The sequence below is a fragment of the Scylla paramamosain genome, chromosome 32 (assembly GCF_035594125.1).
Source record: "Scylla paramamosain isolate STU-SP2022 chromosome 32, ASM3559412v1, whole genome shotgun sequence".
Lineage (NCBI taxonomy): Eukaryota > Metazoa > Arthropoda > Malacostraca > Decapoda > Portunidae > Scylla > Scylla paramamosain.
In genome coordinates this window covers 3,632,340-3,645,571 of record NC_087182.1, presented here as the reverse complement: position 1 = coordinate 3,645,571, position 13,232 = coordinate 3,632,340, and the positions used below count along the sequence as shown (strand labels likewise).

Genomic DNA, 13,232 nt, shown 5'->3' with positions numbered 1-13,232 from the left:
TAGATTCGCCAGATTATTGCTATTACGTCTTGACGCGTGCGAGCAGCCAGGGACTAGCCAGCGAGCCTCAGACACGACACACAGGGAAGGAAGTTTCTCTCTCTCTCTCTCTCTCTCTCTCTCTCTCTCTCTCTCTCTCTCTCTCTCTCTCTCTCTCTCTCTCTCTCTCTCTCTCTCTCCGGGTCTGGGGACGTTTACCTTCTGCGTTTCAAAACTCGTTCCTCTGATCTCTTGATACGATTACCGTCAAGTCCGCTTAATGCACATCACCATTTCCTCACGCCCTTAGCGAAGCCCTGGACATCCTGACGAAGTCCCTGACGATTTGGAGTTCGAGTCGCGACATCTGGGGGTCCAAAGCGATAAGCAGGGGCGCCAGGGAGCCCCGAGGGAGCAGGAGATATTAAACGGAGAAGCTTTTCACGTCTGGAGGTCGCAAGGTTTCCCGGGCAGCGTCTTTTGGTGGGCATCGAGCCGTGTTTATGAACTTTCTCACCCGTATGATGGAGCAAAATTAAGTCCGGCGTGAGTTTTTACCCTCTTTTTTTTTTCATCCTTCTCCTTTTGCCTTTCGCCACTTAGCCGCGCGAACCCCGAGGCGGCTGTCGAGGGCGCTGCCGAAGGGGAAAATAGCGATTGTCGAGTGATTTGCGGGCGAAAGGAAGCTTGGAAGCGTGTGTGCCAGGCGGTGATCCATCATTATTCGTGCTGGGAATCGATACAGAGAGAGAGAGAGAGAGAGAGAGAGAGAGAGAGAGAGAGAGATTTTTACACTATCTCACCAAAACACAGCATTTCTAGTCTGTATATTTATTCTGTATTTCCCATGACCATCTCTCCATCGATTTCTTGAAGTATTATTCACTCTTCTTCCTCCTCCTCCTCCTCCTACTCCAATTCATCTCTCTTTTCCCCTTTTCCTCCCTCTTTCTCCCTTATTTTTTATCCTTCGTCCTCCCTTGCCTTCCTTTCCCTTTCCTTCCCTTCCCTTCTGCACTTCCTGCCTTTTCCAACCCTCGGCTGTTCTTTTCAGGGCATCTCTTGCTACGCCATTGGGACCCAGTGAAGCGAGAGACCAAGTTAATCCTGGTGTTTTCTCAAAGCCCACTCCGCGCCTACCGTATAAATAGCCCCTGAATAAGCCCCAATGGATAATGTAAGTGGCAGGCTTCTTCCGACGGCATCCAATTTCATCGTCTTTTGGATTCTTCATTCATTATTTGGACTTCCCCTGACCCGACACCGCTCTCTCTCTCTCTCTCTCTCTCTCTCTCTCTCTCTCTCTCTCTCTCTCTCTCTCTCTCTCTCTCTCTCTCTCTCTCTCTCTCTCTCTCTCTCTCTCTCTCTCTCTCTCTCTCTCATGGAACAGTCTGATACAGTGAAAGAAATGACTGGAATGTAGAGTTACAGGGATTTGTGTGATGGTTCAAAGAGGAAGAGGAGGAGGAATTTTCTTCATCTTGATATTACTATGCATTCTCATACTTGTCCTGTTACTGTACGTATTTAAGATCCACCGTTCCACTCTTTCAAATCCACCGGTTTTATTTATTTTATTTATTTATTTTTTTATTTTTTTATGATTCACCTTTCTACTTTGTCAAATCCACCGTTTGTTTTCTTTTTTGTATTTTAAATCCACCATTCCACTCTTTCAAATCCACTTTCCTTTCTTTTTTTTTTTTTGTATATAAGATCCACCTTTCCATTCATTCAGATCCACTTTTTCTTTCCTTTTTGCACTCGTACGTAAGATCCACCGGTCGACGCCTCTGACTTATCTTCCACTAAGACTGCCTTCCTCACCTACCTATTCTTCCTCCTATCCCTACCTCCACTCTCCAAACCATTTTCATTATTACACTTCGACTTCGACAACTCCATTAAATCCATTGTTTGTTTCCCTTGCCTTCATGCGATGGTGGTATAGTGGTGAGCATAGCTGCCTTCCAAGCAGTTGACCCGGGTTCGATTCCCGGCCATCGCAATTTTCTCGATAGCTTTTTTTTGTGCCTGTTTCCTTTGTTTCTTGGTGTCAAATGTCAAACGATACTAAGCAGAGGAAGAAATGGAAATAAGTGTTTCAAATAAGTGTTTTTATCTTTATCTGTCTGTCTGTCTGTCTGTCTGTCTGTTTAAGCATCTACAGTACCTGTCTATCTATTTATCTATCTCTCCTGTTTATCTATTTTTCTGCTTATTCTTGCTTCCTCCTTGCACTCATTCATTACCTTAGTTCACCATCCTTTGCATCTTCCCCAGTCACGTGGTTTGCTGCTCTTTCACCTCCCCTCCACACCCAGTCCACCTCCCCCAACACCCTGCCTGTCTCCCTCCACACCCAGCCCGCCTCCCTCCACAGCCTCCACTGATACAAGACACATACCAGGCAGCACAGACACTCATCAGCCAGTTAACATATTTCCTAAAGGCAGAATAATAAAAATAAATAAAAAAAAAATACTCCTGGTTCTTCACTATTCGTTTTATTCAGTGTGTTTCTAATCTCCACTCATATCTACTTTTCTCTATAGCTTCTAACCTCCCCAGATTCTTCCCAGCCACGTCAATCATTCGGTTCCCATTCTCACACCCCATCGTCCCTTCTCATGCTCCCCAGTCAACTTATCCTCCAATCTTGCCCCCTTCCCTTCCTCTCTTGTCCCTTCCTGTCCCTTTTTGCTCCCTCCTGTCTCTTCCTGACTTCTCCCCACGTCACCCGGGCCCTGAAAATGCCCCTGAAAGCTCATTTTAGCCAAGGTCAGTCTGCTGCTGCTGCTTCCTTGCCGTGCTGTGAAGGCGACGAGGGGAAGAGAAGGAGGAGGGAGAGGGAAGGGTTTGGGGGGAGGGGAGGTTGCTGTGCCGCCCAACAATGATTTTAATAACAAATGTTCTCGACTAAGAGGCTTTTGTGAATTTACTTTAGATACTAAACATAAAACTTCTTTAAAAGTGGCGTCCCTCGCTGCTGCTGTTGGCTGGCTGGAAGGATTCTCTCTCTCTCTCTCTCTCTCTCTCTCTCTCTCTCTCTCTCTCTCTCTCTCTCTCTCTCTCTCTCTCTCTCTCTCTCTCTCTCTCTCTCTCTCTGTGTGTGTGTGTGTGTTCGTTAATCTTCTTTCTTCTCTCTGTTTCTTTCATTCCTTTATTTTTTCTTGTTTCTGTCTTTTTCCTTCCCTCCGTCCTCTCTCTCTCTCTCTCTTCTCTCCATCTCTCTCTCTCTCTCTCTCTCTCTCTCTCTCTCTCTCTCTCTCTCTCTCTCTCTCTCTCTCTCTCTCTCTCTCTCTCTCTGAGCCTCATTTTCCTTCCTCACTAACTTCTATTCTATTCATCCGCTTTATTTTAATTCAGCTTTTCTCCTCGTTACCTTCCTTTTCTTCTCTCCCACCTCCCCTCCCTCCTTCCCTCCCTCCCTTCTCCTCCCCTCTCGTCATCTTCCTCCTTTACACACTTTTATCCACGCCATCTTCCTCTTTCTCCTCCGCCGTTCGTTTTTATCTTTTAAACCCTCAACTCATATCACCCCACCACTACCGCCAGCTCCCCTTCTCCTCTATAAGACGCAAAAGACCCCATCAACACTGGGTCTTAGTGGCGGCAGCGAGGAAGGGACCTTTCTAAGCGGGCATCTTGGCAAAGTGGGGCTTACCAGGCGGCTCGAGTGGGATGGGAAGGGTTGGAGCAGTTGCGTCCGTCATGCCTCCGTGTTTAGTCCGGCAGATGGAGCTGGAGTTCCTTAGGGTGTTGAAGTGTTGGGCTGGGTGGTGTTTGGTGGTGTTTGGTGGTGTTTGGTGGTGCGTGGTGTTTGTGTTTGGTGTCGTTGCTTCTCTTCATTCTTCTAATACTCTTCCTTCTCTTTCTTGGCCTCCTCTTCCTCCTCTACTGATACTTCTGCTACTTCTACTGCTATTACTAGTACTACTTCTACTGTTGTTACTAATATTGGTGATACTAATACTAATAGTACTGGTAATGCTGCTGCTACTACTACTACTACTACTACTACCGCTATTTCACCTCCTCCTCCTCCTCCTCCTCCTCCTCCTCATCTTCACTATCCCTCAGCTTCGTAAGGGCCAACAAGTCTGCTGCGATTTTTTTTTATTTTTATTTTCCTCCTCCTCCTCCTCCTCCTCCTCCTCCTCCTCCTCCTCCTCCTCCTCTCTAGGGTTGGTAAGAGAAATGAAACGAGGGGAGTAAGAAGAAGGGACAATATGAGAAAGTAAGAGAATGGCAAAGAAACAAGTAAAAGAGAATGAGAGGCGGAGAGGAAATAAAAGATAAAAAGAAGACAAAAGAAGGAAAGAATGGAGGCTGAAAATGCGCCGCGGAAAGGAGGAATAAGGAAGGAAATGAAGGAAACAATTATAAAAGTTGGAAGGGGAAAAAAGAGAAAAAGAAAAAAGAGAGAGAGAGAGAGAGAGAGAGAGAGAGAGAGAGAGAGAGAGAGAGGACTAAAAATTTAAGAAACGGATATGCAGAATACGTAAAATAGCTACTCTCTCTCTCTCTCTCTCTCTCTCTCTCTCTCTCTCTCTCTCTCTCTCTCTCTCTCTCTCTTTCTCGTGGCTTCCTGAACATGTACTCTCACTCCTTGTCATAATTCATACCCATCTCTTTCACGCCTTTCCTCCTCCTCCTCCTCCTCCTCCTCCTCCTCCTCCTCCTCCTCCTCCTCCTCCTCCTCCTCCTCCTCGCACGCGCCGCCCCTTCCCTTTATTAGATTTGCCTTAATATCTTTGGTAAGGGCACTCAATAGTCCCGTCTTTAAACCAACATTTGTAGAGCGAGGGGGAGTTAGAGAGGGAGGGAGAGAGAGGGAGAGGGAGAGTTGCCGGTTATCACCACTCTCTCTTTTGGAGCGCCAACATCCCATTATCCCTCCCTCTCCCTCTCACAACGAAGGGAGAGAGAGAGAGAGAGAGAGAGAGAGAGAGAGAGAGAGAGAGAGAGAGAGAGAGAGAGAGAGAGAGAGAGAGAGAGTCCTTAGCTCTTGTTTCTCTCGGGTATTGGGATCCGAGAGAGGCAGATTCGCTCTACCGGGAGATGGGGAAATGGAGGAGGAGGAGGAGGAGGAGGAGGAGGAGGGGGGAGGCACTGGTCGCGGTAGCATCCCTAGGCAACGTGGCACTTGAAATAATGCGCCCCTCCTCGTTTTCTTTGTCCCGAGCTTATTTCCCGCCAATCCACCGTTCCGCTTCACTGATTGGCCACAAAGGAACCAATCAGGCCGCGCGATACGCCGCGGCCAATCAGCATTTCCTGGGGATAAAACCAAATACTGTTATTCTGCAAGTCTGAACGTTTGGCCGCGATTGAATATACATCACTGTGTCGCGGCCGCGGGACTCTGAAATATGGAGGAGGAGGAGGAGGAGGAGAGAGACAACAATAAAAATCAGTGTCTTACGAGGCTTGGTCTGCGCGGAGGAGAGGAAAGAGAGAGAGATAAAGAGAGAAAAAAGATAGGAAAAAGGTGTTGGCTTTCTTTCCCGTCTTCTTATCCTTGTTTTCTTCCTTTTCCTCCTCCCTGCTTCTGAGTTTATATGTTTGTGTCTCTTTCCCTCCCTCCCCTCCGTCTCCCTGTCTCCTCTCCTCTCTTTCTCCTCCTTGTCTACCACTAGTCCATTTTCTCTGTGTGTCCTGAAGAAAACGCAACACGCACGCCTATCAGTGTACGTATTTTCCTCCTTCTCAAATATCATTGTTTTCACTTGATGTTGATGCGGGTAACTCACAAACTCACTTCTTGTCCTCTTCCTCCTGCTCCTCTTCATCGTCATCTTTTCATCCTTCTCTTCGTCGTGTTGCTTCTATTTCTCTTCCTCGTCTTTCTTTTTTTGTTTTCTATTTTATTCTACGCCTTCTCCTTTATCCTCTTCTTGTTTTTCTTCTTCTTCATCGTTGTCGTCTTTGTTTTCCATTTATCGTTGTGCTTCCTCTTATTCTCCTCTTTGTTTCCTTCTTTCCTTTCTCCCTCATCCTCTTTTTCGTCCTCGTCTTCTCATTCTCCTCTTTGTCGTCCATCCTTTCATTTTCCTCTTCGTTGTTATCTTCATCCCCTCGTCTTCGCTTCCTCCTCCCTCATCCTCTCATCCTTTTCTTCTTCGTCGTCTTTGTTCTCATCTTCCTCTCCTCCTTTTTCATTTCCTCCCTCATCCTTCCCATCTTCTCTTTGTCCCTTATCCTCATTCACGTAAATTTTTCATCCTTCTCTTTGTCCTCTTCGTTTTCCTCCTCCCCCTTGCTCCTCCTCCTCCTCCTCCTCCTCCTCCTCCTCCTCCTCCTCCTCCTCCTCCTCCTCCTCCTCCTCCTCCTCCTCTCCCCCATCCACATCCTCTCGTCTTCCACATCCTAGTCAATTTTTATGCAGTATCTGAGCGGGCGCGGCGTTGTAGCGTGCGGGGGCGGCGCGGCGCGGGAATCAGAGAGGCGTGGGTGGCGTGGCGCTAAACACAAGAGCGGAGGGGCCCCACGGACGCCGCGACGCCCTTGTGATGCGAGGCAGGCGAGAGTCTATCACAGCGACGAAAGGATCAATTGAGGCTCTTTATTAGCAATCGGAGGCCATTATAAGCCAATTTGTGGCTGCTGGGTCAGAGAGGGAACGGGGGAGCAGGAGGGGGATGAAGGGAGACAGAAGGGAAAGGGAGGAGAATTGAAGAGCGGGAGGAGGAGGAGAAAGAAAAGGAGGAAAGCAGTTTAGAGGATCTTGGGGTTATATAAATGTTGGCAAAGACGAGTTGAGATGTTTTCTTTCTCTCTCTCTCTCTCTCTCTCCTCTCTCTCTCTCTCTCTCTCTCTCTCTCTCTCTCTCTCTCTCTCTGCTCAGATTTCGTTGTTTTTTTTTTTTTTTTGCCTAAATTATCGCAAACGGACGTTAATTTCTAAAAGTTTTATGTAATTTTTCATTGATATTTTTTTTCTTTATCTTTTGCACCTCCGTCAATTTACTCTTTTCTCCTTCTTCCTTCCTCTCTTCCTTCTTATTCCTTCATCGTGCCATAATCCTTCCCTTCTCTTGCATCCTTCCTTTCCTTTATTCTTGTGTATTCTTCACTATCGTATTTCTTTCTTTATTTATCCTTCCTTCCTTCCTTCCTTCCTTCCTTCCTTCCTTCCTTTCCTTCCTTCCTTCACTGCATCTTTCTCCTTCCTATCCATCCTTCCATCCTTAATTTTTGGTTATTCTTCACTCTTCTCATTTCTTTTCTTATTTATCTTTATTTCTCTTTCTTCCTTCCTTCCTTCCTTCCCTTCCTTCACTTCATCTACCTCCTTCCTCTTCCCAGTAACCAACTCCCAGTACCCAGTAACTCCCATCACTCCCCTTATTCCTCCCCTCTAACTCCCTCCCCACCACAGCTTCTCCTGGTAATCTTTCCCTTCCATCCTACCCCCTTCCCTGCCAACTCCCCTTGCCTCCCTTGCTTCTTCCTCACCCTCGTCCACATCTTTCCAGCTGCTCAGTGTACTCGTATATCCTTCCATTCTTTTCCACTCCCTTGTTTCCCCCCTCTTTCCCCTGCCGACTCGTACCCCCCCCTGCCACCTCCACCGCCCTGCCAGGAGCGCGACCCTCCCGAGCGCAGATTGGCGTAGCTGGAACAAGGGCGTAAATGCAGCATTAGGACAAATAACATTACCGCAGCTGAGTTGGCACGCTCCTCTCTCTCTCTCTCTCTCTCTCTCTCTCTCTCTCTCTCTCTCTCTCTCTCTCTCTCTCTCTCTCTCTCTCTCTCTCTCTCTCTCTCTCTCTCTCTCTCTCTCTCTCTCTCTCTCTCTCTCTCTCTCTCTCTCTGCTGACGAGGCTTCTCTACGGGTTTGGAGGTAATGAGAGGTCGGAGAGAGGAGGAGGAGGAGGAGCAGGAGGAGGAGGAGGAGCAGGAGGAGGAACAGCATCACTACTGCTATGATGACTTCTCTTTCTTCACTATTATTTGTGTTCTTGTTTCTTGTCTTCTTTCTTCGCTTATACTCTCTTCCGTCTCGTCTTTATTCAGTTTTCTTCTCTTCCTTGTATTCGTGTTTCTTTATTTCCCATCTTCATTATATTTTCTTCCGTTATGCGTTATCAACTTTATATCAGACTTATTCTACGACTAAGTTGACTGTGGTTCTTTATCTATCGATCTATTCCATGCCACGCGCACATAAACAAACACACACTCACAAACACACACACATTTTAAACTAACCCTGGATTATTGAAGAAACATTTACAACTTTTCCAGTATTTCCTAATTTTATCAACATTCTCTGTCCGTCTATCTATCCCAGCTTGTATTATTGTACACGCGACCCACTGACATATACGTACACTCATACTAAGGAGAATTTTAAACTAACCCCAAAGTATTATAGAAACTAGTTTATATTACAAGTATTACCAAGTTGACTCTTATTTTCTGAGCGTTTATGTATCCCAGCTTACTCTATGAAATACACACACACACACACACACACACACACACACACACACACACACACACACACACACACACACACACACACACACACACAAATACGAAGGAGAATTTCAAACCAACCCTGGAGCATTATGGAAACAAATTTTACGAATATTCTCAACTTAACCATAATTTTCTGTCTCAGTCTCAGCTCACACTATTAAACACATGCACTCACACATACACAAACACGAAGGAGCATTTTAGATTTATCCTGGAGCATTAAGGAAACAAATTTTACCTCTATTCCCAATTTAACTATAATTTTCTGTCTATCTATCCCACCTCATACTGCTGGACATGCAACCCACCCACATACACACGCACAAACACGAAGGAACATTCCAAATTAACCGTGGACCATTATAGAAACCAATTTTATGAGCATTCCCGAGTTAACAATCATCTATCTACCCACGACACGACACGCGACCCACATAAACATACACACACACACACACACACATACAAACACGAAGGAGCATTTTAAATTAACCCTGGAGCATAGGAGTACAGTACCTATCTCCGTGACGTTGAGCATTACTGACTTCTTCTAAGCACTGTGTTTTTTTTTTTTTTTTTGTGTGTGTGTGTGTGTGTGTGTGTGTGTGTGTGTGTGTGTTTTCGTGGTGTTCCTGTCTTGGGTCTTGGGGGGGTTGAATTTGTGGGTGGGTATCTGTGCTGCCTCTTCCTGATGGTGTTGTGGCTGATGGTGCTTACTTGGTGCTAAATTGGTGCTGGTATCATTGTCTACTTTGTGTGTGTGTGTGTGTGTGTGTGTGTGTGTGTGTGTGTGTGTGTGTGTGGACGGGGAGTATGTGTATGTGTGTGGGGGGTAGAGGGGGGTAAGTGAGTGGGTGTGTGGATGAGTGTATGAATGAGTCTCTCTCTCTCTCTCTCTCTCTCTCTCTCTCTCTCTCTCTCTCTCTCTCTCTCTCTCTCTCTCTCTCTCTCTCTCTCTCTCTCTCTGCGTGTGTTTCCAGTCGTCCATTTTTTTTAATTTCCTTTTTTCACGGGTCTTTTTTCACGTTTCTCGAATATTTTAACGGAAGTGTGTGTGTGTGTGTGTGTGTGTGTGTGTGTGTGTGTGTGTGTGTGTGTGTGTGTGTGTGTGTGTGTGTGTGTGTGTGTGTGTGTGTGTGTGTGTGTGTGTGTGTGTGTGTGTGTGTGTGTTAGGATCCCGTGAGTCCCGCAGAATTATTTAGCTGACCTTCCGTCACGTCCTCTCCCTCTCGTAATGCTCGCCTCTGATTGGGTGAAGTTAATTACTCGAGCTGGTTAAATGTTGCCGCTTGAAATTAAAAGAGAGAGAAAAAACACGTAAAAAAAAATACAAGAAAAACATAAGAAAAACACACACAAGCGGATGGAACACAAAGAGATTTAAAACGCGAAGACTAAGTAAAAATAAATTAAACAGAAAACATTGTACATTTTTTCCTGCATTTCGTCAGAATATATAAAGAAGGAGAATAAAAGATCATTGGCATCAACGCTATAAAATGCATTGCGTGAACTTCAACTAACGGGAAAAGAATATAACGCAAATAAGAGAATTTTAGAATACCCACATGTTTTAAAAAATGCAACATGAACACTCGAATCTTGATTGTAAAATTGAAAACGAGAGGTACCGCACATTTGCTTTTACCTTTCAGAGTGAGAGACAGAGATACACCGGAGAGATTGCCGCTGGAACAAAGGTATGTGAGACTTTGAACATTTATGAGTCTATTGACAGAGACAGTGAGTATTAACAAAGAGAATGAGTGAGCATGTGAACTGACTCAGCGGTTGTGTGAATGAAACTCATGCTCCTCCTCCTCCTCCTCCTCCTCTTCATCCGCTTCTTGTTTTAGCACCTTACTTTTCTTCATTCTCTCAGTCTCTCTACTTCTTTTTTATCTCTTCTTTTTTGGATGATAGAATGTATAAGTATAGATTTCCTCTTCTTCATCTTGTTTTGCCTCTTCTTCCTCCTCCTCTTCATCTTCTTGTGTTGCTTCGCCGTACTTTTCTTCAATCACTCTCTCTTCCTCCTCGTTTTCTTTTCTCTTTATTTCTGTATTATAGTATGTTTAGTAAGTGTATAGATTTCTTCCTTTTCTTCTTCCTCTTCTTCCTCTTCTTGTTGCAACCCTTTACCTTTCCTTAAATAATTCTCTCACTCTTCTTCTACATCTTCTTTTGTACTTTTTTTTCTGGATATCAAAATGTTTAGTATAGATTCCCTCTCCTTCCTCTTTTTCTTCCTCTTCTTCCTTGCCGCCTTCTCTCTTTGTTCCTGAACGGTAGCATTATAAAAAAAAAAAGTCATAAAAGTGTATAGAAAGAATGTATCAGCGTATATTTCAGATTAACATTCATTCACAGTCATTCACGTAGAACACATTGCTCATAAAACACCGTCAGTGGTTGTCATTCACGTAATTCTTCCCCAAAACACAAAAAAAAATAGATAAACATAATGATTACCACGCATTACTAGTTTCCCCCCTCCTCCTTCCACTCCAGTCCCCCGTTTTCTCTCGTGAATAAGTGATGGCGATACCACAAGCAGGAAAACGGAAATTATGCATGATTGTTTCCCTGCATAGTACATGGATGCGTTTTCCGTCTGCATATTTCACTGGGAGCTCCCGTTTTCTTTCGTGCATGATTGACGAGACACCAGTGAATGACGTACATAGAGAGAGGAGCACACAGGACGCCCTTACAACACCTGTGCAAACGTATTACCTTGATTACACTGCACAGGTGACTTAAAGGTGACTCTCTCAAGGTGTCTGCCCATCTCTTACATTTTTTTCCTGCCCCGTTACTTCGTCTTCAATGTCTTCTCTCTCATCATCACCTCAGTTCACCTCTTATTTATCTGTTTTTATCTCATTCTCTCAGTCTCTCTCGCTTCCCTAATGCGGGTTGGTCACGCCACCTCAAGTTCTTGTTTTGTGTGTGATTTGCTATGGATGCCAGCTTTTGTATTTGCTGCTGCTGCTGTGTGTGTGTGTGTGTGTGTGTGTGTGTGTGTGTGTGTGTGTGTGTGTGTAGTAGTGGTGGTGATTTAGTTATATGAGTACACTGGTGATGAGTTAGCGCTCTCTCTCTCTCTCTCTCTCTCTCTCTCTCTCTCTCTCTCTCTCTCTCTCTCTCTCTCTCTCTCTCTCTCTCTCTCTCTCTCTCCACTCAGCTACTCAAATAACTACCAAAAGAAAAGAAAATACAAGTTTCTTACTTCATTCCTCAATTTAACCACCCATTCTCTCCCTTACAACAAAATCTACACCCAAAATTTCACACACGCTTTTACCTGAAACCCAGAAAACAAAACATTATTAAAAAGTCTCACCTTTAATCAGGTATAGTTTTTAACCCTTCTACTACGATATTACAGTCCCTTTTCATCGCCACTATTCCCTTAAAAACTCCCTAAACTTGCAGCTATGGGAGTAACATTTACCTAAAGCGCATGTCCATACACTCCATCTCCTTTATTAATCCTCCTTGGTCCAAACTGGCGGATAATTAATGATTCTTGGCAATTAGCGTTAACTGGCAATGAGGCGGAGCGGGAGTCATTAAGCCCAAGCGTTCGAAACTCTGAACCAAACCTCGACTTCGGCTTCCTTCTAAGTTTCATTCGTTTGTGTTTCCTTGTGGTGTAGTTTTGTTTGGTGTTTGTGTTGCTTGTGGTGTTCCTAGGGTCTTGGTGGTGCGTGTGGGTGGTGCTTGCGTGTTGTCTGGGTAGTTGGTTGTTGGTGTTGTTGCGTGTGGTGTTGGGTGGTGTGCGTGTGTGGCTGTGGGAATGGCGGTGGTGTGGTGGTGGTGGTGGAGATATGGGATGTAGTAATGTTGTTAAATGCTGCCAGAGAGAGAAAGAGAGAGAGAGAGAGAGAGAGAGTCAGTCAGTCATGAAAGAAAATAAAAAAGAAAACTTAGAACATTTTACAATTATAAACTTTGACTTTTACTTACTCCTTTGCTTCCTCGCCTCACTAATCTCACAGTTCTCTCACAAATTTATCACTTCATCCATCACCTCTTCCTCACACTTAACATTCCTCTCCCTGCCTTCGCCGTGTTCCTCATTCTCACACTCATTCCTCGCTCGTGCCTCGGGACTCACCTCGCCACCTGATCCTCTCCTAGCACACCCATCTGCTCCTAATCTATTCACGCTTTCTTCCACTCACTCACTCGCTGGCTTTAATTTTCCCTTCCCTCACATTCCAGGAATTCCCAAGCACCTCAACATTTCAAAAAAAAAAAAAATCAATTTCTCTATACGTTTATTTGACCTTTGTATTATCGATCTCAAGTATCTTTTTTTTTTATTTATTATTATTCTTATTGTTATTCTCGTATTCATTCATTCATTATTTTTACCTCCCACGCATGTCATGAATTCTCTAATCCTAACAAAACCTCCATTTGTTTTCTCTGTTTTCTTTTATTCATCGTATTGTTCGCTTTAGTTAAATATTTATACTTTTTTTTTCTTTGGTCTTCTCTTATTGACTCATTCATTCACTCATTCCTCCCACGCATACCTCGAATTTTCATAACAAAGTCTTCATTATTGTCTGTGTATTCATTTATTCATTTTATCATTCACTTCATTTAGCTTTTTTTTTTTTTCCTTTTGTTACTCACTCATTCACTATTTCCCCTTATTCTAATAAAAATCTTGATTACTGTTTCCTGTATTAATTTATTCATCGTATTATTCACTTCAACTAATTATTCATATTTATTCTTCAGTTATTC

The 13,232-nt window shown here is 44.4% G+C and overlaps 1 protein-coding gene and 1 non-coding gene across 11 annotated transcripts in view; both read left to right on the top strand.

Moving 5' to 3' along the window:
* Nucleotides 1–13,232, top strand: part of LOC135089068 (uncharacterized) — a 182,674-nt gene that overhangs the window by 107,305 nt on the left and 62,137 nt on the right. For 6 of the 10 annotated variants that reach the window (XM_063984287.1, XM_063984288.1, XM_063984286.1 and 3 more), the window contains exon 3: nucleotides 10,124–10,168. The gene's annotated coding sequence lies outside the window, so the exon portion shown is untranslated. Of the gene's footprint in view, nucleotides 1–1,033; nucleotides 1,157–10,123; nucleotides 10,169–13,232 lie in introns of all 10 variants that reach the window. The other 4 variants (XM_063984289.1, XM_063984285.1, XM_063984283.1 and 1 more) reach the window with 1 other exon arrangement.
* On the top strand, nucleotides 1,916–1,987 carry Trnag-ucc (transfer RNA glycine (anticodon UCC)). Its single transcript has one exon. It is a non-coding gene; the product is annotated as a tRNA-Gly (tRNA).